The sequence below is a fragment of the Anoplolepis gracilipes genome, chromosome 12 (assembly GCF_047496725.1).
Source record: "Anoplolepis gracilipes chromosome 12, ASM4749672v1, whole genome shotgun sequence".
In the NCBI taxonomy this organism is placed as follows: domain Eukaryota; kingdom Metazoa; phylum Arthropoda; class Insecta; order Hymenoptera; family Formicidae; genus Anoplolepis; species Anoplolepis gracilipes.
The window spans coordinates 10,810,371-10,836,370 of NC_132981.1; the positions used below are offsets into that span (position 1 = coordinate 10,810,371).

At 35.2% G+C, this 26,000-nt stretch overlaps 1 protein-coding gene across 12 annotated transcripts in view; it reads left to right on the forward strand.

Annotated features, from left to right (window-relative positions):
• LOC140671576 (uncharacterized) overlaps positions 1–26,000 on the forward strand; it is a 128,797-nt gene that overhangs the window by 40,702 nt on the left and 62,095 nt on the right. Inside the window, exons 1-3 of one of the 12 annotated variants that reach the window (XM_072902975.1) lie at positions 6,408–6,805; positions 12,121–12,204; positions 13,062–13,672. The exons of 2 other annotated variants lie outside the window; for them this stretch is intronic. The gene's annotated coding sequence lies outside the window, so the exon portion shown is untranslated. Of the gene's footprint in view, positions 1–6,407; positions 6,806–6,925; positions 12,205–12,861; positions 13,673–26,000 lie in introns of those variants that run through there. 9 more of the 12 variants (XM_072902971.1, XM_072902972.1, XM_072902973.1 and 6 more) reach the window with 9 other exon arrangements.

Below are 26,000 nucleotides of genomic sequence, written 5' to 3' on the forward strand. Positions count from 1 at the left end.
TATATTTTTAAATGTCGTCCTATCAATTGTTCACTAATTTAACTACTTTGAACTTGCTTACGTAATCTTTTGCGTAATTGAATCCATTTTTATTTCAAATTTCCAAGTAGACGCAGTAATTTCAAAAATGTGTAATTGAATGATATAGACGTTCGTTATATCGTAGTGGTAAAACTTTGAATGATGGATCGCATTTAGCAAAAAAATTGAGAAAGATATCTTCTCATCGATTTTATATAAATTTTAACGCTAATATTGAACTTGATAGTACATCTCGGATAAAATTGTGTTACATGATTTTCTACTTTTCTCATTCTAACGTCAATGGCGAATACCCAAGTGATTATCCTACGCTTCTGTCCGGTCGATTCTTATTTCTTTCATTACTCCTGTTTTCCAAGGGAAATCGAACATTATATAGAGGTGAGGAAAATGGGGAAAAAGAGAGCGCGAGCGCTCTGTCTGGCCCGAACAATGCAGCACGCGTCGGTCGTTGGTGTGAAAATGCTCGTGAACGCGCGGAAAGGACGCGAACGAGCGAACGTGGAAAACGATCGGTCGAACGCTATCGCGTCCGTTTCTCCGTCGTTTTCCGACCGTCCTTTTTAATGCACTCTCTCTCTCGCTGCATCCACCGCCGGCGCCGTCCACGCACCCATTGCTTCCCATCGTTCCCCATCGCTCCCCATCGCTCCCCATCGCTCCTAGCGAGAATTGTCACACCGCGCGCTCTCGGATTTATAGATACGTTTAATATATGTTCTCGTTCATTGTGTTATTCATCGTCCAACGTAAATAACAACCGTGCGAGCCACCCGTGATATCCGGGTTAGACAAAGCCGGAGAGAGAAAATGTGTGCGAGTGAAGGGCAGGGAGAGAGAGAGAGATGCATCTCTCTTTCCCGTTCTCTCATTCGACCTTACTACCCTCAACCCTCAACCCTCCGACATTCCGCGATTCTGCGTTTCCATTCTTCCCATTCGCCGTACGTTCGCCGCACCGCGCCGGTGTGCAATCGTATTTTACCCGATGTCCGGTACTTCCGGCCGAATGAGCCCGTAGCCCGTAGCCCGTAGCCCGTAGCCCGCTCCCGGCGGGTCGGCATAAGTTTTTGCGTGTACGTGACGCGTACGTGACTGCGACGGGCACGGGCACGGGCACGGGCACGGGCACGGGCACGGGCACGAAGACGGGAAAAAGTCAGGGTCGCTTAATACTGCGAAAGATAAGCGTGAAATGCCGCTTGTGCAACCCCGGGGGCGACGGGATGTTTGCTTTTGTAACTTTCGAACGATTCTCTCTGCCTCGCGCAGAGCTAGTAATTTCCTTGATTGTGTCAAGCGCGATGTAATATTTTTATATGGTTTACGGCTTTACGGTGGTTCTCAATCGTGTCACGTTGAAGCACAAAAGAACATTTTGTAAAAAGATCAACAATTCTTGTTGCTTTAGACAAGCTATGAACAAACGGACAAAGGTATATAATAAACCAACGATAAAGATGTTATTCCATTTTCTTACGAAAAAGATTTATAAAGAGCTCTTTAACAGAGAAAAGAAATTTTGTACATTGTTTCTTTATCCTTTATTTTCATTACTTTTGTTAATAATATAAATACATACATCATACATATCTTGCTAATACGATCATTGACCATTTTATAGGAACATGGAATAATAATCATTCTCATTAGCTTTTATCGATACTTTGATGATTTCAGCTATACATTATATGCAGTTTCAGATTAACGCAGCAAATATTGTATTAGCATATTAATGGAATTGATGAATCCTCTAATATTTATGAAGATTTTATGTTTAGTGAAGATTTATATTTTCCAAATATTGTATATATGTGAAAGAGAGAGAGAGAGAGAGAGAGAGAGAGAGAGAGAGAGAGAGAGAGAGAGAGAGAGAGAGAGAGAGAGAGAGAAATGCACATGATTGATATTAATATCTCTAACACCGATTAAAGATGTTTAAACTTGTTGAAATTTAAATGCCTGCATTACGAATTTCCTTTTTGGCACTAAAGACGTTGGGAGTCGAAAGAGAGTACGGAAATTGGCTACCGACCTAATCTCAGCCAAGCTTTTCAGTCAACCCGCGTTTCACGGAAAATTCGTCCCGGGAACTCACCGACGTTCTTGTCTTTGATAGTTCGCGGCGCGCACATTTCCACCTCGGCAGGCTATGGCGAGAGCCCTACATACATATATACTATATATATATATATATATATATATATATATGTGTGTGTGTTCCGTACGCCAGAAAGTGTCTGCCTTGCAGTGCTTCCTAAAAGCTTCCACCTCATTCGTCCTGATGTGAGCAAACCCTTGTGTATCGAGAAGGGTGAGTCGGTAGCCAAAAATCTCGAGAAGAGAGCATCGGTCGCGTCGGATTTTTCTATCGGCTGCGGTTGAAGCGAAGGGAACACTTTGAAATGCTCCGAACATTTTTGGAATAATAACACCGTGACGCGTGTGGAATACAAAGTGCCTCGCAAACAAAGCCGTATTCTTGTAATAAAGATCGCGATAAGGAAAGAATTTCTCAAAGCCGGAAACAAATATTGTGTAATTCAAAGAAAATCAATATTCACACATAAATGTATAAAAAAAAAACCTAGGCAAAGAAAATTGTGTTTCCAGCTTTCGTTTTTTATCACATTATTAATTGAGTTATTTAATGTAGGCTACCCATAGATGGGTTAATTAACAGAACACTCTAACTTTAATTTTGCTTCTATTCTTCTAAGCAAATGACTCATTTTATTATCTGCCTCAAGCATTTTCTCAAAATATTTTTAATACTTTATTTTCTAATTAACACTTTTAATTCCGTTTATCCTTCTATTACTAAAACTAACAGAGATTAAGAGAGAATAAAGCGCGAGTATAATACTAATGGACTAAAGAAATTAAAAGTCTCGAAATTGAGAGGATCTACTGAGTGCAACATTATAATAACGTAGAAAGTTTCTATTAGATTCACTAGGATTAGAATCAGATCTAAAGCATTATTTTGAAAAATTTAAATCAACCATCTCCAAATCTTGCTAAAATGAAATTTCATAAACTTATATAACTATATTTGATAGAAATGTTTAAAAGCGAATCTCAAATACACCAATAATTACAATAATAGTTTGCATTTACATACATATGTCATATGAATTACTAACATCATGAGGCATCGTATGAATTATTAAAATTAATATTTGTAATACATATTAATAGCTTATACATATTAATCACTTTCACAATCTCAATAGAAGAATTTAATCAAAGTGCTTACTTATTTAATAAAACTGAGCAATAAGAGTGAGAAAGAGATGATAATTATTATACTCTCTAGTTAAAAACGTAAATGTACACAAATATTTAAAACTATAATAATTTATAAAATTCAAGTAAACTTTTATCGAGAAAACTTGTTTAAATTTAAAAAAAGAAATGATATTAATTAAATCTGAATTATTAATTAAAAATCTTAATTCAAAATACACATATAATATTTATTTATTTAAACGGGAAGAATTTTTCCCTTTGATAAAAATATAAAAATATACACAACAAGACATAAAGTATACATGTAATAATACTTATACATATAATGTTATCAATAGCTACTTTTCCATGCAATATGTATATATGTATATATGTATATAGTGGACAAGGAACGTTGTTGCTTTCCAAATCTTGAAACCGAACTTGTACCTCTTTTAAAAGGTTTTTCGTAATATCGTCCATTCCTGTTGGCCTACTTTGAACTACCCTCATGAACCGAGCCAAGCTGGCGTGTTGAGTGGAAAACTCAATCTGCGTTATCGAATTTCATGAGATATTACACATAAGTCGTTTCACGATTGCGCATTGATCGCCTCTATGAACTGGGGAAAAATAAATTATCATCCGAAAAAAAGTATAAAAGATTAGCAAAGCGATTTTTCACACTTTTTCCTAGTCTTATTTAATAAGTCATTATCTTTTTCCATTTCTTGACATTTTTCTAATTACGTTTTAATTGACTATTTTCTAATTTTAATACGTAATATAATGCGTAAGTTTTGGCAATAAATTATACCGCGATTATAACTTTGCGCTTACGACTTTATAAACTATAAATTTTCAATGTTAGAAATAGCATGCACCTACGATAATAATAAACTCTTGTTAGTGTATCGTAGATCATGATCCTAAAAGCATTCTATTCATGAGCTTCTTAAAAGTTCTCAAAATTGTTGTACAGCTGGTAAAGATTATATTGTTTATCTGTCGGATAACTTAAGTGTAATAAATTCGATACGCAGATGCTGCGCAACAGATTATATAGCAGTAAAATCTTACATGTAAATAAGCGAGAATATTTTTTATCCTAACAAAAAAAAAAAAAAAAAAAAAAAAAGAAAAAAGAAAAAACTATCAAACTTCCAAATATTTGAATTAAATAATAATCTCTTTGTAAAAGCAATTTTTGTTTTAATTTATCTTTGTATCCAGTTAAAAATTGAATAAACAAAAGTTTATTTATTTTATCAATAAAATTATTTTTTGCAAGATAAAACATTTATTTTAAAATGTTTTCATGTATACTTCCAACACTTTCTCTTTTTACGCTATAAAAATATTACAATAAAGTAAATTTTATATATATAATAATTATTAGAATAATAAATAATTATTAGAATGCCAGCAAATTTTTTTATCGTTGCAATTTGTCTAATAATAAAAAATAAGATTATTTAAAAAGTATATAATTAATAATATAATATTGCATTTTGTATAATATATGAAAAAAGAAAGAGAACAAAAGCATAAAGAAACGATTACAGTTTTAATTGTCATTTACCACTGGTTACTTGCGCGTTTATTCTCGCGTGCAAGGATAACACCTTTAATACTGAAATTTCAAGAGGTAGACAATTTGTCCACTCACGACTTGAAGCATTCGTACACAATATGACTAGAGGAATACAGCTGAGGAGATTATTTCCATGGAAATGTTGCTACAAAATACAGGAATTAAATGAAGACAATACAAGCTTCAGAAGCGCATAAAAATGTTGAAAGTTTTAGAATCTAAACTGACTGTTTAAAGTCCTTCATCTAATAATCTATATGTAAAAAGATTCAAAATTATAAAAAAGTAAAAAAAAAACGTTAAATAATATTGTTTTTAATTACATTATTTTTAAAAAATGAAGAATATATTTCACGATAATTTTCGCTAAAAATGCAATATATTGTACAATATTTGAGACGTAAAATATGAAATCGAATTAAACATTCTTGAGCATTAAAAAAGAAATACCTTTCTTAAGCGTTTCTAAAATTAAACGTTTGTGTATATTTTGTGAGAAATATCCAATTTCCGCATGAAATTCGTCATCGCGCCAAGATTTGCGCCATATGAGCGCAATCAAAGAACGCACGAGTTTCTTTCAAAAGAGGTCTTCCGCTGGTAATCGCAACGTTCCGTGATGCAAATAATCCTTTTACGTTCACGCGGTAGTCTATGCGCGCTCGAGCATGTCACCGTTGAAGAGGCGCATAAAGTAAGAAAGATGGGCCGAGACTCGCGCGAGGACGAGCCGAGAGAAGATCGCGAAATGTGTCTAAAGAGCGAGTCTGGTGGAGAAAAAAATGGCGCATATAAGGTGCAGCGGAAGCGGAGGGTGCAAACTGTCAGATACGAGGGAGAAGAATGAAACGCGGGAGAAAGCGAGCACGGATGGAAGGATAGAAGGATGGAGGAAGTAGAGAAGGGTTGCATAGAGAAAGGGGTGAAGAAGTAGAGAGAGAGAGAGAGAGAGAGAGAGAAGTCGGAGTATAGAGAGGTTTACCGCACACATTCACCAACTCTCTCTCTCTCTCTCTCTTGCAGTTATCCGAACGAGCGTCCTTGTCTGCTTTCTATCTCTCTTTCTTTCTCTCTCTCTCTCTCTCTCTCTCTCTCTCTCTCTCTCTCTCTCTCTCTCTCTCTTTCTAGTCAGGTTTGCTTCTCTCATCCCTTTCTTGCTCCTACTTCCATCCTTCTTTTTTCTCTCCGTCTCTCAGGTACTTTGGGCATTTGCGTTTCTTCGTCGCCCTTTGCCCGTCGATCGTTCTTTCTTCGTTTGTCGTTTCCCGTGCTCTCTCTCTCTCTCATTCTCGAACGCGATGCTTTCGCTCCTTCCTCGTCTGGTCCACCTTCTCTCTACCTGCATCCATCTCCGTTCTCTTGCATCGTCATCGTGCCTCTCTTTCTTTCTCTCTTCCTCAGCTTGCATCTCGCTCTCGCTCTCTCCATCCCCTGTACTCAGGGTCGGCTCTCTCCCACCCGTCGAACGCAGTACTACATCCCCCGTCGGTCCCGCGCCTCCCACACTTCCACCACTCCCATATCTCGACATGGTGTGAGCTCGCAGTCCGCCGGCGACTCTTGAATGAGAGCGACGGTTCACAGCTCCCGAGTGTGCAGCGGGTGTCACGTTTCCGTAGACGGAAATAAACGTACGCCGCGCGTGGCGTCGGTGTCACAGGGCGATCATCGTGCGTGCCTGCGTGCGTGCGTGTATATTGCGCGACGTGTGTACGATATCCGGTGATCGCTTGCATTCGCTCCGACTCGGCAGGATGCAGTGCGCTTCGTCGAAATAAATTTCTGTGTGAGTTCTTAAATGAGAATTATTCGCAGAGTGAGGAGGTGATCGGCAACGACGGGGTTTCTCGTTAGATCGAGCGCGCAAATGATAAAGCAACGGCGGAATTTTCGCGGCTGCTTTTCCGCTGACGCGAAATCAAAGTCGACGGATGAGAGGTAGAATAAAGAGTAAAAAGAGGGAGATATATATATATATATATATATATATATATATATATATATATATATATATATATCACTTTGTGTTAATAATTTGTTTAGACATTAATTTTTCCCGTCAAAGGAAATCCTTCGAATGTTTCACTGTATATTTATGTGTATTATTAATATATAATATATAATGATATTCGCGTATTTGTTTCCCAAGAATTTCTTGAAAAAGCAATCCTGATACAATTGTAAATTCTTTATACGTAAGCGAAGCATCGCATCCCCTTTTTACTATGCATCATTAAAGTTTATACGCGCAAGAAAGCTAAATTTCTTTTACCGTAAGTTTTAATGGAATTGGATATTGCATCGGGTTGCGCGAAGAAAGGCAAAGTTCACCACAAATGGAGATACAATAGAGTAAGATGTGACTAGATTTCACTGAGTAGAGATTACATGGAGCGGCAAGTTAGCTTCGAGAATATAAAGCGTCACGTACATTAAAGAGGGCAGATGCAAAATTTGTAACAAACTATATTAATGATTTGTATCAGTTGGATGCTAACGTGTAATCTTAAATTACATATCTGCACAAAAGGTGTCGTTAAGTATATAATTAATATAATTAACTCCAACAACGAGTTTGATAGCAAAGTGAGGTAGAAGCAATGTAAAATATACATGATTCAAATAAATGCAGTTAAAAGATACATAAACGCGTTATAAAAATGTTACTATGAAAATGGCCCGATAAAATTGCGCGTGGCATGAAAAATTCAGTTTCACGAGTGAACCGTAACAATTTACGATTCGCATAATTTTTGTGCACGTCGTATTACGATCGATAATTTCGCGTCGATCGCTTTACTTTAACACGCCGGGATTTCATGGGTATTATGCGTTTACGCAATCGTTAGTAGCCGGATTGCGTACAGCTTGTGTATGTACATATATACGATATGTCAGCGTGCGTATGTCGCGCGTTAATCGGCCCGATAACGTGAAAAATTAAAGCGCGGGTTCTCGGGTTCTGTCAGGCGATAAAGACATCCTGTATCGTTGACTCCAATTATAGGGCGACTCGCGTGTGAATCGACAAGATAAACTTACAACAGTTCCTACTACGTCTGACTGGAGGAAGTTCTGAAATTAGAATGTCGTAAAAAAACTTTAATCAGTCCCGACGTTTATAAAATCCGGGACGCGTGAGACACGCGCTCGAGACTAAAACAGTATTTAAATATTTTGCCGGCCCCATTCCCATTATAACGGCGATTTTATCGGTGCGATACCTACACAGTAGCATATAAATATGCATACGCATTGTTTGCATAGTACATCGCAACGCACGGCGAACGATCTTCCTGTATCGTTATAGAAAAAAAAAAAATGCAGAGACAAAAAGAGAACTTATATATGACGACAGAACGCAAAATACCAAGCTGCATTTTAAAACGAAGCATCGAAATGCATATCTGATCCGACTAGAAATATTTGCTTTTGCAGTATTAAACTTGCAGTATTAAACATATTCAGACCGATATTTACCTGATGTTTTGCTATTTTCACGTGCACGAAAACTGTTTTTAACATATAACAGAGACACATATCCGGATGCATAAAATATTCACGACAGATTTTTCATTTTAAGGGAAAGATTTTACCTTTTTTTATATATTATACATATTTTTGCTACTAAATTGTTTAATGAATATGTTTTTTTACATTTTTATACAATTACGTTTACAATCAAACTTTATCGCTGCAAAATGTGAGATTATTTTAATATTGAATGTGTGTTACGCGCATTATATATTATGTTAATTTATATATTATTACATTTGCCGTTGTTATATCCATCGATTTATTAAAAATAACGACTGAATATTTTCTAAAAGTGCATGTTAAAATGGAGTAGAATGTATATGTCGGTGTACGTGTCGGTAGGTGTATGTGTGTATGCCTGATCTCTCTGCTTCAGTTGTCATTGTACAAGTATCAATATTTTGACACGTTTCACCCTCATTACAGTGAAGTCCCTGGTCGTTAAATTTACGTACCTATATCATAAACATTTATGCACATTGTTTGCATTATAAACGTACTGACGTTTATCTTTCTCGTGGAAAGCATGGCACGTTACGACGACGGAAGTTGAACTTGAACCTAGGTTATTCGGTGATTAAGGACATTGCTGTTACAGTAACCTTAATCCTCTTAAACAAGGTATTGAGACTAAAGTGAAAGGTATCGCTTTTTACCAATATTTTTCGTACAAATATCGCGTGTGAAATAATATACGTATAGTAAATAAAACGTTATTACGGTAAATCAAATATCATAGTAAATAAAACATTGGCTGGGAAATTTCAATCTACAAACAATTTTTCTTTCGTTTACATAATGATACATTTAATCGAAATGATGTGTATCGATATGCTAATTAAGATGTTATGATCACATTCGTCAAGTCTAAATAAAAATACCTGATAATTGAATTCTGTTGATAATTAGACAGTGCATGATATTAAATTAAGGCAAATACAATGTATATTCTATTATGTATCTTACGATGAGATACTGATATTTCTCAACGAGAGCTTTTACGTTATTAAACTTATAAGAGAGTTCGGATTTTACAGTATATCTTGTGAAAAGTTTAACAATTTTTAATTCAATTTTGCATGCAGCTACATTTTAAATTTACCGAAAAAATATACGTTTTATATATCCGTTTAAATTGTGAATTTTTATTAATATGTAAATTTTTCTGCATTTACATTTCTTCTTATTTAAACGAATATAACACTAGATTATTCCAAATACAATAAATTCTGAATATTTGAAATCTCAGATTCCGGTTTAAATAATTTGTTAATATTAATATAATCACAGCTGATATACGTAGTGTTGATGTACAATCGAATATATTTTTAATATATTTAATTTTTAAGCAGAAATGAATTTCTCTGAAAAACGAGTTAACATTTTTTTGCAACATTCCACGTCACTCATTACATGTAGTAAATGCATATAATTTTGTGTTGTTTTTTAATAATTATCACGGTCCCTATCACGTTCAAACATAAATGGCACGCTTTCTTACGTCTACATATATCTATACATATCTTGATGGACCAGTAGTTTACCGATACTGCTCGCTACAAGCTTTCCAAAGTTCAGTTTCACCAACTTTATACCGAATCAGACATCGCATCTGCATCTGATAGTTGCGTCTAACAAATTAAAATCTTGATATCGCTACGCTATCCGCAAACCGTTATCTCTCGCTTGCTTCTAAATCGATCTGTCTATCGGCTTTATGAAACGACGATGCGATGGTGCGTTTCGAAAGCGAAAAATTAGTAACGGCCGTTAAACCACGCGCGATGTTCATAAATCGACGCGGTTTATCGTAAGGCTATACTATATAAGCGAACACTTTGTTCGCTTCGTGCTATCTATGTATAGCTCGTAACGGCGCCTTAATGAAGTCGTAAAAGAGCGACCAAGTATGCAGGCGGTCCCTCTCGAGTGCAGTTTTATAGTTTCGATCGGATCGTCGATCGCCGGAAGTGCATTATTTTGCCTCGCGTTAATGTCGAGTATATCTGAGTACCTATACATTTTATCGGGTATCACTCGCATTATGAATATAATGGCGCGAAATTATAACTATATACATTACACACACACACACACACACACACACATAGAACATATCGATACTTATCGATGGTTGAATTGATTCATTTTTTTTCGCATGCCCATTTTTTCACGATACTTTTTCTCGATTTTCGCAAAGCGAAGCGCGTGTTATAGTCTGAGATGGAACCAGATAAAAACATAAAACGGTGAAATAAAGCATTATTTGCCAAGTGAAGAATCTCTATCGAAATATTTTGTTCAAAATTCAATGAAAACATCGTTAAAGTGTGTACACAATACATAGTTTACTGAATCTTGATATTATTTCAACGATTTCTTTCTTCAAAAGTGTATTTGTATTTTTCTCTTAAACATTGCGCGCTGATATAAAGTGCAACGTATGCATTTTATTAAGCGATATGCCAATTAATATAACAATTTCATTTACGAATACAAAATACATCTGTAAATCGACAAAAACTTCAAATTAAAGCGGATATAACTCACGGCGCACCAGCTCTACAATTTTATGGATTCGTGAATAGACCCGATATCCTCGCACTGAGCAATCATGTACCATGTACCATATAGCTCTGTTTATACAGCCATACCATTCAACCATGAATCATGCAAAGAGATGCCCTGACGAATTTTCCCTTCTCCCTATCAATATATACATATGAATTTGATATATTAATATAATCCGCCACAATGCAAATTCATGCTATGATCGCGAATATTCAAGCGGTAGAGTATCTCTTAGCTTTCAGTGTTATCGCTTTGATGGTTTTAATGGTAATCGCAATTGAATTCGAACGAACATTTTAATAAGAAACCTATATTGCGCGCGTAAAAATAGATTATTGTATTTTATTCAACGTCAACGAGAAGGAATTAAAATTAATAAAAATGATATGTTTCTATGACCTGTGAGAAATAATTTCAAAACTATTATTTACAAACTATTTTTAGCTGTCAATATTACTTCAATATTTTATAAAATATTTCATTAAATTTATCTCACACTTGAAATATTTCAGAGATTTATTTATTTTGATCGTTAACTATACATATATTAAACTTTTGTCTCAGAAGCTTACTTTATACAATTTAATATACGCATTCTCGCGTTATACACAAACTTTATCATATCGTTATGCGCTTTTACGCAAGTCTACGTATTACCTTTTAATAATATTGATCAATAAGGATCTTTGAAATCGAAGAATGCATTTCTACACAGTAGTTGTCTCAGAAAGGTTGTATAAACAAAGAATGGAAAGAATATGCAGGCATTGATAAAAATAACTGTTCAAAGCTCTTCGACCCGGACTTTGGTACGCGCGTATGTGTGCGCGTGTGTATGTGTGTGTGTGTGAGTGCGTGCGTGCGATTTGCACAATCGAAGAGGGTCCGCTGACGAGGTTCTCGTTTCCCCGCGCTTTGTCGACCGCGTACGTAGCATGCACCGCGTATAATTCGCGTCCGATGTAAATGCGCGCAGTTTGCCGCAGACAATCGCGTAACGAAGTAGCCAACACGGTATACGAACCGGCTCTGTGGCCGCGCCGTATGATAACGCCCGACTGTTTCCGACGTGGCGTAGCTTCCGCAGACTACTGAGAATCCGTGACCGAAAAGTCCGGCTTGAGCATCGCACGAACTTCAATTAGCGACCAGCGGCAATTAACAGAGTACACGAGGCTCTCTCGCTTACCGCGCCGAAAATTCTCTCGTGCAACGTGGGAGATGCGGTTGTAAGGCGCCCACGCAAATTAATGCTTTGCTCTTTTTCTCCTTTTTTTTCATGCCTATATTTTCTTCTCTCTCTCTCTCTCTCTCTCTCTCTCTCTCTCTCTCTCTCTCTCTCTCTCTCTCTCTTGCATTCTCTATTCCTTTCGAAAGCTCTTCGTTTTCGCGCTGGATCGTGAGCTTTTTCGTTGCCATTTCGATGAGTACAATCCTAACGTATAAAGAGAAGGAAAAAGCAAAAGCTGTTCTCTTGTACAGTTAATATTGAATGGCAGGCAAGAGCAAATGCGTGTTCTTGCTACAGAAAGTTTAGCTTTTTACTAAAAAGAAATTTAGTCAGTTTGAAATAAAGATCTAAATACTATTATATTAATGTACAAGATCTCGTAAATGTTAACATTACATTATTATAAATAAATCAATTTTCTGCGATATTATTGTCGTAATTTTTTTTTCTTATTTTTACTTGTAAAGTTGTTGAAAATTATCTTAATCGTAATTTTCGAAACTTTTATCGGTAAGAAAAAAACATATTTTACACGTGCATGACAATTGATTGAAATTGCAAAGATGCTTGTTTTCAAAACAAAACTGCAATTATATAGTAATTAATAAGATATGTACAATGTTGGTTTAGCGATTCATAAATCAATCATTTGCAGAAACTATTTCAAATTAATGAGTTTGTATTCTCTTTGTTATTCTTTACTATAAATTATTACTCATTCGGTCTCTGCTAACGATAAATAAGAGCACAAACGTGTCATGTAGCACATTGATATTGAACATTAATTTTATTCATATCGCGATTAATGATTACGCAAAAATAGGATTGATCGACTATCTTGATACTTTGAATAAGACTGCGAGCGGTTAACAGAGGTGCCAAGAAGACACTTGAGGACGCTTATCACACAAACTCTCCAAACACAACAACAGATGTATCTGTAGTAAGTACCTGTCATAGTGGGCGTCACAACGACTGACATGTACAATGACAATCTCGTGCGACAACACACCGATATCCCTTAATCCTCGCTGACGGAAATGCACACATTCAAGGCGACGCCGTAAACCGAAAGCGTAAATCGAGGACCGGCCGGAGAGTGTTCTTGTGTTTTCGAGTGTCGTCGAGACGGACTTATCTCGAGCTTGTTAAAAATCGCACGTGTGTCCGTTTCGGAATTGCTGAGAGGTGTCCTACAAGAGAGTGTGTATCCTACGCGACGACGCGATAATTCGACGTGATCGTGCCGACCGAATGGAGTAATTGTCGACGGAGGAAACAGAAGAGTGATGGCACGTCGAGGTACGATTTATCTCGACGTGCATGTGCACGTGTGACTTAGAAGTGCCCAAGTGCGAGGGAAGATCAGAAATCGTGTTGGCGTGGATCATTGTGACGTAGCTTGACTTGGCTTGGCTTGGGCTCGGCGAATCAACTTTAACGTTGCCATTCGTATGCACAGGCAAGTTATTAATTTTTTAACAACGGCTCTCTTTATTTTTTATTTATATAAAGAATTTGCATTTCTATTTCTTGCATGACTTCTCAATCAAATTTGTTAGACATATAAGTAATTTTTGAATTTGTGCTGAATTCAAAAGGAGAAGCAATCACGAAGATAAACAAAAGATATACAACCAAATTTGAACATGAATAATACTATGAGAAAACTGGAAATGTAATTTTTCCTATCTAGATGTATAATAGATAAACGGGTAAAATTTGCAACGCAGAAGATTATGCGTAATTCATGCTATAGTAATCCACTTATAAAACTATTCAGCTACGTCATGCGTAAGTTTGAACTTTAAGTCGGTTCTCAAGTTGATGTACGTAAAGTTATGACATTTTTGATATAAGATCTGCGAAACTTTATAGTACCTATATAATACATAATGTATTATAATACATATATATACAATATATATATATATATATATATATATATATATATATATATATATATATATATATATATTGAATACGTAAAATTATATTAAAATTGATATAGAAATGTAAAAGGCAAAATTGAAAAAAATTGAGAAAATTCTTTTATATGTAGGTATATAACGATAGCTTGTAACATTAATTCATTTTCCATAATTACAATCTCGCAACATTTCATCCTGTAGTAAAAGGAATACGAAGGTATACAAGAAATTTTTAATTAAAATGTTTGTGTTCCTCTGAAGAGGAGTGTTTACATATAATTTTTATCCAACTTTTTATCAACTTCCATGTGGAGCTTATAAGTAAAAATCAGCTCAGTGTAGAATGTGTCATAACTTTAATAATCTGTCCTACAGCGGTTTTTGACGTAAACTACTTAAAACTTTTGGATCTTACAAGCAAAAATTTAAGAAATTTTTATAAATATTCTTATAGTCTTCAAGCATGATTATTAATCCTTTTTCTACTTTAAGTGAAATATCTAATAAAATATTAACATGTGAGTATACATGAAATATTATTAAAATGTTTCAGATACGCAATGTATCATAAAGCAATTTGCATTTCCTCTTATCAATCATGATTTCTGTACATAATTATAAAAACACTTGTTCTTAAATCATAAGTTTGTCTGTATCTTTGCAATGATAGATCTACCAATTTTCATTTTAACGCAACAATTTAAGATTACTTTTCACACACTAAAACTCTTCTATGCTTCGATATATCCCATATTTTTATACTGCGTAATATATAAACCAATAAAATATTTTTATTTTTTGATCCGACAATTAATATCATCAATAATTTTAATCGTAGTACATTCACGTTCGAGTATTGCGCGAGCCGAATCGATTTTTTAATTCGACTTCGCAGAGACACCTGTGCTTTTGTCTCTCTCTAGTCAATTTCACCGCTATTTTCTCTCTCTCTCTCTCTCTCTCTCTTTCTAGAAAATATTTTCGCAACCTTATAATCGTTAATATGTCGCCGCGTATAAGATATTGCGCGTTATATGTGGTAAAGTACATCTTTGTCGCATACGTGTTTCATGCATTAAAACTGTTCCACCGTCAAATAAATGTAAGTCAACAAAATAAATGTATGTCAACAAAAAATGGCCATGCACTGCATCGGTGACGCGAAAAATGTAATGCAATATTGTATAATCACAAATATTTTCTTATAAAAATATGCTTTAATTATATTGTGCACCACCTGTTTTCTTAACATGGCATTACTGTCATTTAAAAATAATATTTCTTGTAAATATCAGACATGAGAGAAATCATAATATTATATAAATATAAAACAACAACAGCCATTTATACTTTAGTCATAATTCTCATAACAGCGAAACTACGTTATGCGATGCAATTTTACTGTAATTAAAATCTAGCAGAGGATTTTTACGATATATACGTAAACACGATATTATCCCCCATGTAATCCATGACTTTAATTAATGCGACAACTCAGAGCGTAATTACTTTGGAATAATATTTTTAGTATATTCATATATGAATACAATCTCAGCATGTTGCATATATAACGTTTTAATATCAAAAATTTGCGCACTAGTTGCTTTTCTTTATCAAAAATGAGTTTTTGCAAAAAAAAAAATATATATATATATATATATATATATATATTTCCGAATAAATAAAACGGGTAATAAAAATGAAAAAAAAGACAAAAAAAAACAAATACAAAACAATTTATATTCATCAATGTTATTTTCTTAAAATTTTTACAGAAATATGTTTCAACCGCTTAGCTTTAAGCAGTTTGAATTAATTAAAAGTGCAAGCAAAGTTGCACTGATTGTGAGTTGATTTAAATATTTACAGTAATCTCGGTATTTAAATTTTAACAATTGAAAATTTAAGATCCTGTATTAAATAGTTTCTGAAAATTCGTACCACTATGCTCCTATACGTCTCTTTTGCACTACATAATTAATTTCAAAGTGCCGCTCCAGACAACAAGTGCAATATTACAGTTTCGGAATGTACAGAATGTCTGCTTTGCGGTATCCGCGCGGTCTAACCGACACGAGAGCTGCGATCTGACGAGCAAATCCCAGCCACAAATTCGACTTGCACTTTCACAAGGGCGGATCCGCTACTTGGACCGTAATATTTGTGGCCACCATAGAATGCATCCAGACAACCCTTTAAAGTGCCACTCTCTCTATCTCTATCTTTCTTTGGCGAATGTCGACGCACGACGAATGACGAGAACCCTTACGAGATCGACTCTCGTCCGATTTGTATTTCCCTTCAGCAATTCTCGCGAACAGTTCGCCGCCAAAGAATGTCATTAAAGCAATACCGGAAGCTCACTCCTGAATACCGCAACTCAGATTGTTACGAAATTGCGTGGAAGTGATTTCCTCGAAACTCCACGCGGAAGATAATGAGAACGACTCTGTTCATTTGTTAAGCGGAATAACCGACGAGATTATTAGAATTCTGCGCAACGCAATCGTGGTAAAGCGACAGTGTCTCTGTAAAATGTATTGTGCTTACAATTAGTCTCAAATTCTAGAGTAATACATTTGTAAAATGGTGATGTTGTATCATATTTAATATTAATATTTAATATTTTAATGTTATCCGACAATCTGGCCATTCACATCTGTTAACACATGTGGGATTTATATCTCATATTATAAAGTGAATATTATACATTAATTATAAATATATATATATATATATATATATATATATATATATATATATAAAACTCTCTCTTTTTTGCCATAAGGAAGACATAATCTCTCATAAAAGAATTGATTTATAATGAAAGAGTCTGAGAAATAATTCAGGCGAATACTTCCAATAAATCGAGTCAAAACAACGACGGCTGCTGGTCTGCTGTTGACACCTGCAAAGCAAATTAATTCGCGACAGCTGACTCGGTTGTCAGTTCGATTAAATGGAGCTGGGTGGAGCTGAGTGATCGTGTAACAAATTAGATCTGACTGTGCCGACTAGTTTATAGACTGCGTGCTTGAGACTATGAGATGTGATATTGCACATGAGAGATATAAACTATAAACTATTATTATCGCAATATTAATAATCAATATTGCAAATCACATTATGAGCGTTGTAGATACATATATGTGCATACATGCATATTAAGTACGCTTTTAATTTGAAATATGTATTTCTACAATGGTCGAGTTGCGATCAAAGTTTTACTTTATTCTCTCTTTATTTCTCTAACGTAGAGAATTTGTAGACAAGTTTTCAATAACGTGGAACGAAATTAAAAAAAGAAAAGCTTAATGTCAGTTCTACTATTACTCACACTATGTATATTTTTATAGTTAAACGTCTGTACCAAAATAATTAGCATTTTTACTGCAGAAGATTAATTACGTGTAAGCAGAAAACAATACTGTTACAATACTGTTTTAAGCAAAAAGATAATCCATGTCATTAATCAATGATGTCAACATATTAAACAAACATTATTTGTTTATACTCGCGACATTTATTCTCTTTTATAATTTTATCAACCTAATTATGTGAAATTATTACACACATATTACACATTATATTTTCCGAACAATCGATATCTTCTTAAAAGTCAAAGCCTTTGTCAATAATAAAATGTGACAATTATGATTAGTATGTCAATAAAAAAATTAATATCTGTTATTTATTTATGAAAGAGAAGAGAACTTTTACATCATTTATATCTATGTGACACTTTACATTTCGCATTTATCGTGCACATATTACATTACCTCATTTTGCCGATATAATTTTGTTATTTAAATAATCGTTAAAGCTATTTTCCACAATTATCATACTATTTAAATCAATTTTATACTTCTGTTTAATGTTATTAAATCTTGCGATAAAATATATATATCATTAACTCATTATAAGTTTTTGATACAGTTAATGGCAAAGGACGAATGAGCATAAATATGTTTATCGACATTTCATTTAATCTCGATTACTTGGTAATTCTGTCAAATATCCTTTCGACAATACAAAGATATCTATTTCAACAAGATTCAATAACATATATTTTCCATATTATTGTAATTTTAAAAACAATATGAGATTGTGTTTTATACTAATTATAGATAAATCGTAAATTACTCTCTATAAAATCCATAATTAATATTATGCATGAATCAAATTACATGGGAGGAATAGTTTGAGAAAAACATAAACACAAAATACTTTATTGATGATATGGGTTGATATGGGTGAAAGAAAAACTTTTTCTTTTTATATATTTCGTAGTTAATTCTAGATTTAACGGAACTTAACGATTTCGTAAACTTTAACGATTTCGCGTCCATCATCGTCAGCCAAAGTATTTACTTTTCACACTAGCGAGCTTACACAGAATAAAGGAAGGAAGGAAGTACCGAAGGAAGGAAGAAAGCTAGGGAGAACGTCACGAGAGAAAAGGGCGATCCATCAAAATCAAAAGAGCGCCGCCGCAAGCGCCAAAGGTCGTTTACTTTCTCTCCTCCTCGCAGGTACTTCGTTATTTTTCGAGACGCCTCTTATCCTTTTTTCTCTCTTTGTCCTCTCCGTTTATGTCATTATTCCCATAGCTATATGTGACGTTGGCAAAGTGGCTAGATAAATGATATAACAAATAACTATGGATAAACAGAATAGTCTTTATCTTTTATCTGAATATTGTAGAACTTACGAAGAGAGAGAGAGAGAGAGAGAGAAATGCTTGAATATGCATTCTGAGAATTGTAGAAATTTATAAAAATGGATTAGAGAATTGTTTAAAGATTAGATTAATATATATTGTAAGCGACATTGGTCAACTTTTACTAAAACCTCGATATATCTAGATGTGTCGAGCTGTTTACTTCACATTACAAAGATTTCTTGAAACTGAAAACACTTCCATCGTTACATACCGAGGATATAAAGGGGACCTTTTTAAGAACTAGACGGAACTAATTAGATAAAACATCAACATGGCAAGTTCAATACACGATATTGCGCCGGAAACTGTTTCACGCGCTCGACTATCTCAAGATCGTATCGCGATGTCGTGCTTGATATACATAGACGTCGCGAATTTTCACCAACCGAATGCCTGAATAATTGGAAATTCAATAACCCGACGTACGGTATAACTTGAGGTGACTGCTGTAAGCAGCATGCTAAGTAACACTATCGTCGCGCCGGCAACCTGATGATGATTTAGTAGCGCGGAAGGAAATACGTACGAGCAGACTGCGGGGCGGGGCTGCGCGCGCGAGCGCGGGCGCGGGCGCGTGAATCTATTTAAGCGCGACACTAAGAGAATCACGAAGTGAAGGGTGAAGAGAGAAGAGAATAATGGATGGTATACCCGTAATGTCACGTGCAGCATGCCGAAACCACGCCGTCCGCACTCTCGGCTGTGTTAATCAAATGGCGTGCGTGGTAATCTGCGGAAAAGGCGAGGCCACGCACGGCAGAGGCCAGGAACGTCGGAATAAGAGATGGAGCAGGCATAAGGCATCCTCTCACGTTGGCCAAGGATACCTATAGGTATATGGAAACACGCTAGAAATCACGCGCGAGCGATGCAATTGTCGCATACCTGCCGCTACGGTTTGGATCGGTGCCGTGTAATTTAGCAGCCACTCTGTCGTTAATCGACGACCGATATATTCCGGCCGGAGATCGATTTTCAACGCGCGAATTATCGCTGTTGTGAACCACGCCCGGACGGGAAATCGTGTTGATGAATTCGTATTAAAATTTAACTTCAATTAGATTTGCAATAATTATGAGAGTAACTACATATGGAGTGTTCGTATATACGTGCGTGTAGATGTAGAGCATCATTCATTTGCGCGATGGAAAAATGGAGAGGAAATTATACATCTCAATTTTCTATGCATATAGCAATCTGCAATGCATAATCTCGCGGTAGAATTTTTCTCCTTTCTTTGTCTCACATACATTTGTCTTTTTCCATATTATTTTTCTCCAGCAATCTAACATGTATACACAAAATATTGTTAAATTATTCGGCACGAATATCTCTACATACATAAAGAATATGTACATATTTGGATTAGGTACTCGCATGTATCATAAATGCATCAAAATGTTTGCTTTTTAAAATATATATATTTTTTATCATCAAAATTTTTCTAAAGATTGCAAGATAAATGTTTATACGTCAAAAATTTTAGAAGAATGTTTATACATTTATTTAATATATATATATATATATATATATATATATATATATATATATATATATATACTTGAGTATTAAAAATATAATATTTATGTATTTTGTTGCTCTAAAAAGAAAAAATTTCAGAAATATTCTTCATTATCGGTGATCTCTAGTACAATATAATTATACGTTTTTTTTTTCCTATTGATCCCGATTAATCGCACCGAACGCAATGTTTCAAGTGTCCACAAGCTCCAGTGAATATATCGAGAGATTGCCGTGTGTTTTGTAGGCTATCAGGATGGTCGATTGGCTCGAAGAAGCTTTGGAAAACTGCCAGCGAGTTCCCAAAGTTGTAAGGTTTAGCTGACCTCGGTTCCTCTATTCTACAGAGATGGATTTTTTTTTTTCTCTTCGAACCTTTGTGTCCTCGAGAAGTAGCTTCATGATTGTATCCGCGCACCAATGTGACAGATGGTCGTTTGTGTATACGCACACATATGTATACCCTCAGTGTACGATTGAGGCTGCATTTTACGACCCAGCATCTCGCCAGAGTGCGTGCAATGGCATCGTCAGCGTTACCTTGGACAATGATAGAATCGCTCTGTTAAAATTGGCTCTTAATATCGAATCACGTGTTTGTCTTGTAAACTATATTTTACAATTCATAATCTCGATAAAAGCCTGAGCGCAACGAAACATCAACAACTTAATTTTCGTGTTCTAAAGTTTGTTTTTAGTAATTTACAATCCTTTGGCACTTATTTCAAATGATAAATGTGATTCGATAATAAAATCCTTTATACATGTCATTAACTTAATCTATCTTCTCTCATATTCTCTCATAAACATTTCTCCAAGATAAGTCATTCGTTAAGTTGTCGACGATTGAGTCGATCAAAGCGACTTGACAATTACGAAATCTTTGAAGAGGTGGCCGAATGGAAATGTAACAGTTGCGCTTGAGATCGTAAGTCTTTTGCTGCTTTTCAGGAAATTACATTCCATTCATAACAGCTTCTACAACACTTATCGTAAGCGGCATTTAAATAAATTTACACTGTCTGTATTTCCATGAACTGAGAAACGACAGTCCGCCTCAGTGGTTCTGAAGAGAGTATCTGCGAGGATGCTTCAGATAACTTTTAATTGGGATGAACATAAATTTCCCCGCGCTAGAAATGCTCGTGAGCTTTATTATTGAGGCTGAAACGCTTATGATACTTATCATCTGAAATGATACAAACTGCTTCCGCGAATAATTTATTATATCATAGAACGCTATCATTTCTTATTGTAAAACGCAGACACGCGGATATGTTAGATAACTTTCTTTCGCAATTTATAAGAGTCGTGTTTGAATATTGGTGTTTGAATGACAGTACAAAAACGCCACATTGACACATTCGCCATGATACTTGTTCTCTTCCTATGAATGTTATATGATGCGCTAAATACGCATCGCGTTACGGGTCAACGAGTTTAGCCTCGAATTTTCTACGCCCCGTTTGCTCGAATGGCTTGTGCGATTATTTGCATAATACAATGGACATTTCGGTATTGACACTGCGTAGTTTCTATTATAGCGCGGGCAATATTTGAAGTTGTATAGCGTGAGCGCCTGAGTTTCGTTCGATTTATTCGATTTGCCTATTCCATTTTCATACACAGACAGAGTCTAGTTTTTAGAAATGTCAAACATTTTTCGATGTCAAGAAAGGTTCTTCGGTTCTTTTTTCACAACCAACGGTTGTTGCACAGTTATGTATATAAAATATAGCGAATGAAACAAAGATTTATACGAGTTAACATGTCGAGAAGGATCTAAACAGAACGTCACTGTTTTGATGTAAAACGACAAATTAATTACAAGCTCGAAACGAAACGGTCGAAAACTAGAAATTAATTTGTTCAACAATACGATGCAACCAAAATTTATAATGTATATCGCAACGGTATATTAGAAATTGCATTTTACATTATGCTGTGATGTTTTGGCAATGTTTAATTAAAATTTTATAAATTATACTGCATTATCATTCAATATTGTTAATATATTCATAAATTTTTGCTCATTAACGGCTGCCTATATAAAATATAATAAAATCTGTAAAAAGATTCAATATACATATATATTATTATATCAACAAATTTATTAGAATCTCAAAATACGTTTTTCAAATCAATAGTAACAATGATATAATAAAGACAATAATAATATTAATAATAGCACATGTAATTTTTGTATTTGGATGAGGAGGAGAGAGAAGGAGAAAATAAAGTAATGTGACATTTTTTATTAAGTTATTTATTATACGTAATACTGCTGCTCAATTCATGTTAATAGTCAAGTCTTATTTTCGCAACAATTTTGACACAATATGAGGATGCGCACCCCATAACCTTCAATTACAGATACAATTTTTTCATCCGCTTGATCCCATCATTCTGATTGCTCGTATGCGATGGACATTTCCTCTTCAACTCGTACGTATGTCGATGTTAACTCGCACTATCTTTCAAACTTGTCAATTTCCGGATGAATGTTGAAGTAACATGTTACCCTATCGCTCGCAAGAAAGTATGCAACGATCGACATTCAGCCTTAATGAAGCCTCGTTATAAAACTACTACAAGCGCGCTTTATCGATGAAAGTTGGCACAATTACGGACGTATCGTTACGCCCCACAATGTACTATATAATACTCTTTACATGCCTAAACTAATTCTAAACTGTAATAAAAGTACGTGACTTATATTAGGTGGAATGAACGCTATAAACCATTAACGGTAATGATATTGTTCTTGTAGCAGTAATAGCAGTAATGTTAACGATAACGAGCCGGAGCGCGGTACTTCGTATTCATTATCTTAACTTATTAAAGCAAATAATGAGAATGGTGATTGTTCAACAGGTTAGATAAAATGACAAGGTAAAACACTGTACAATTATAAGCAGTTTCTATACACAAAAGTACGAAATATAAGCTTGATGAATGTGGAGAAATGTATCAATGAAATTGGATACTACTATTGGCATCTCTAATCGATCCGAATAAATGATAAACATAATAGATAACAATTTAATAATTTGAGATTTAATTCCATCACACGAATGCGTCGCGGAGTTAATGAACTAATGGACGCGAGGTTAATGAATATGTAATATACAATGTCGCGACTGAGATTAGAGCATACGTGATAACAATGCGTTAATGAGAACAGCTCTCTCTCTCTCTCTCTCTCCTTTTCTCTTTGATGTCACTCTGCTTTATACTAATCTAAATTAATCTTCTTTATCTAAATATAAAGGAAGGCTGTTATTTTTTATTTATTTATGTATTTAGCATTACGCAAAAATATAAAGCAAACAAGCTAAAGAAACTAATTGTAAGTATTAAAATTGAATACACAGTTAATCGTAGAATATCTATCTTGAATAAATATATAAAACGTAACATTAAGCAAATGAAAGAAAAAAGAATTATTATTTTAAGAAGAGATAGAACGCTCAAAAAAATATTTTGCTAATGTAGAGAGATTTCTAGATGTCTCAATTAAAATTTATCGCTACTTTTTCTATCTGTTGTGGAATATTGTTTGTCACGTATATAGAATTTATAGCAGCAATGTTCTAGCGATACCTCTAGAAAATTTAGATCCCATTGCCAAATATAATTGTCCTTGACAAAATAGGTCTTAAAGATAGGCATCGCAGACAAAATTTTCTGTCTAAATTGCACTAATAGCACAGATGTAAATTCTGTCTCTGTCATTTAAATTGATTAAGTTGCAAAATATATGCAGTATCACAGTATTTGCTAGTAATTTATTTGAAAATTTTTATTAAAGTTGCAAGATCATTTTTTTGAGTAAACTATACGTTTTATAAAATCATATCATGCGCTTAAGATTCAGTTTAAATTTTCCTTCTATGTACCATATGCTAATACAAAGATGCGTTTGCTGTAGGCAACAATGAGATAATATATGACGCGGGGAGAGTTGAAAAATTTTTAAATTACATAAAACTAGAAACACACTGTATCGCATCTATGTAGGATGTACGCAGAAAGATGCGGGCGAGTTGCTACGGAAATAAAGACGGAGTAAAGGTTTCGCGTTCTTTGTGCCAGCAATATTATCCATGCAGATGTGGGCTCTGTTATGAAGACACGAAGAAAACACAAAAAAATAAAGGAAATATGAGGAAATCCAATTCGTCGTCGCGCTGCTACTTGTATTAAAACGAAAATCAAATAGCTACGAGATAGAATGAAAGACTAATAGAATGACGCGGGATGCGCTATGATATCTCGGAGAATGTCGTTCAAATGTGGACTCGTTTCGCGACAATTATGTTACTCTTGTAATTGAGACGCGATTTGTGGCGTGTATTTATTCAGACGTTTGTGCGATTCACAACGCGGATGCTGAAATTAGAAACTTGACGTAACTAATTGCTTTTCAAAGAAACAACAGTACTAATATTCGCATCTCTATATCGCAAAAAAAGGATGTTGCTTCTTTAGATTTTTTTTTTTTTTAGATATTTAGATTTTAGATATTTGTACGTACATTTTCGCGTGTTAATATAAATTTATTGAAATATCCAATGCTATCGTTAAATGTTGAAATTATCAACATTTCAGATCGAAACAGCCGCAAATAGACCCTTGGTTGTACCGGCATCGTGTTTATATGGAATTTACATTAATGTGCACACATGGGGTAGTGTGAACGTAGCACATTATTACATTATACTTCGTTACGTTGTATCATCTCTACATCTCTTCTATGTGTCACTATATTACTTAAATAATACGCGCGAAATTTATGCAATACATAGAGAGAGAGAGAGAGAGAGAGAGAGAGAGAGAGAGAAAGATAAATGAGATGTAATTAATTTAATTCCCATTCTCATATTTCACATACGGTTTATGTATTGTGCACCGAATCGAGACTCCAAGTCGAACCTACGACGGCGTCATTGCATGTGTAAGCTCGCCATTGAATCGGCTCGAGAGATTGGCGTAACCTCGACGGCGTGTAATGCTCGATTTATCGTTTCGAGAACTGACGGCGAGGCAAAGTAGGCTAAAGGAAGCAATGGCCCGAGACGAAATCTAACCGCTCCTAGGCGCGCCTTCCGCGTAGAAATACCTACTGTCGCGTCGTAATGAACATGCTTACAAGTAATTACCATGATTGCTCCGGGTTGATTCTCACCCTCGCCTACTATCACTCCCCGCCTCCACCCCCCGGCCTCTGTTTCTCGCGACCACTATCGTTGCGATGGTGGCGGCCACCACCGCGACCATCATCCCGCCCTCATGTGCCACCCCTCACTCTTACAATTATCGCTCTAATTACAGCGTTTTGTCCGCCGACGTTACTCTTGCCGGCTGACGCAGTTAACAGCAGTTAACTGAAATGCAACGACGGGGATGCACGCGATCTCTGCCGCGCGACCGAGCTTTTAATTTACGACAAACGACAATAAATACACTCGAAAATGTCTTGCGAACGCGTCCGCGTTCGTTCGTTGTACGATTCTCGTTCAATGGCACGTTCATTTAGTATCATTTAGTGTAAAGATGAACTGACAATGAATTTAACGACTATTCCATTTACTGCTTCTAACAGCTGGCATACTAGTT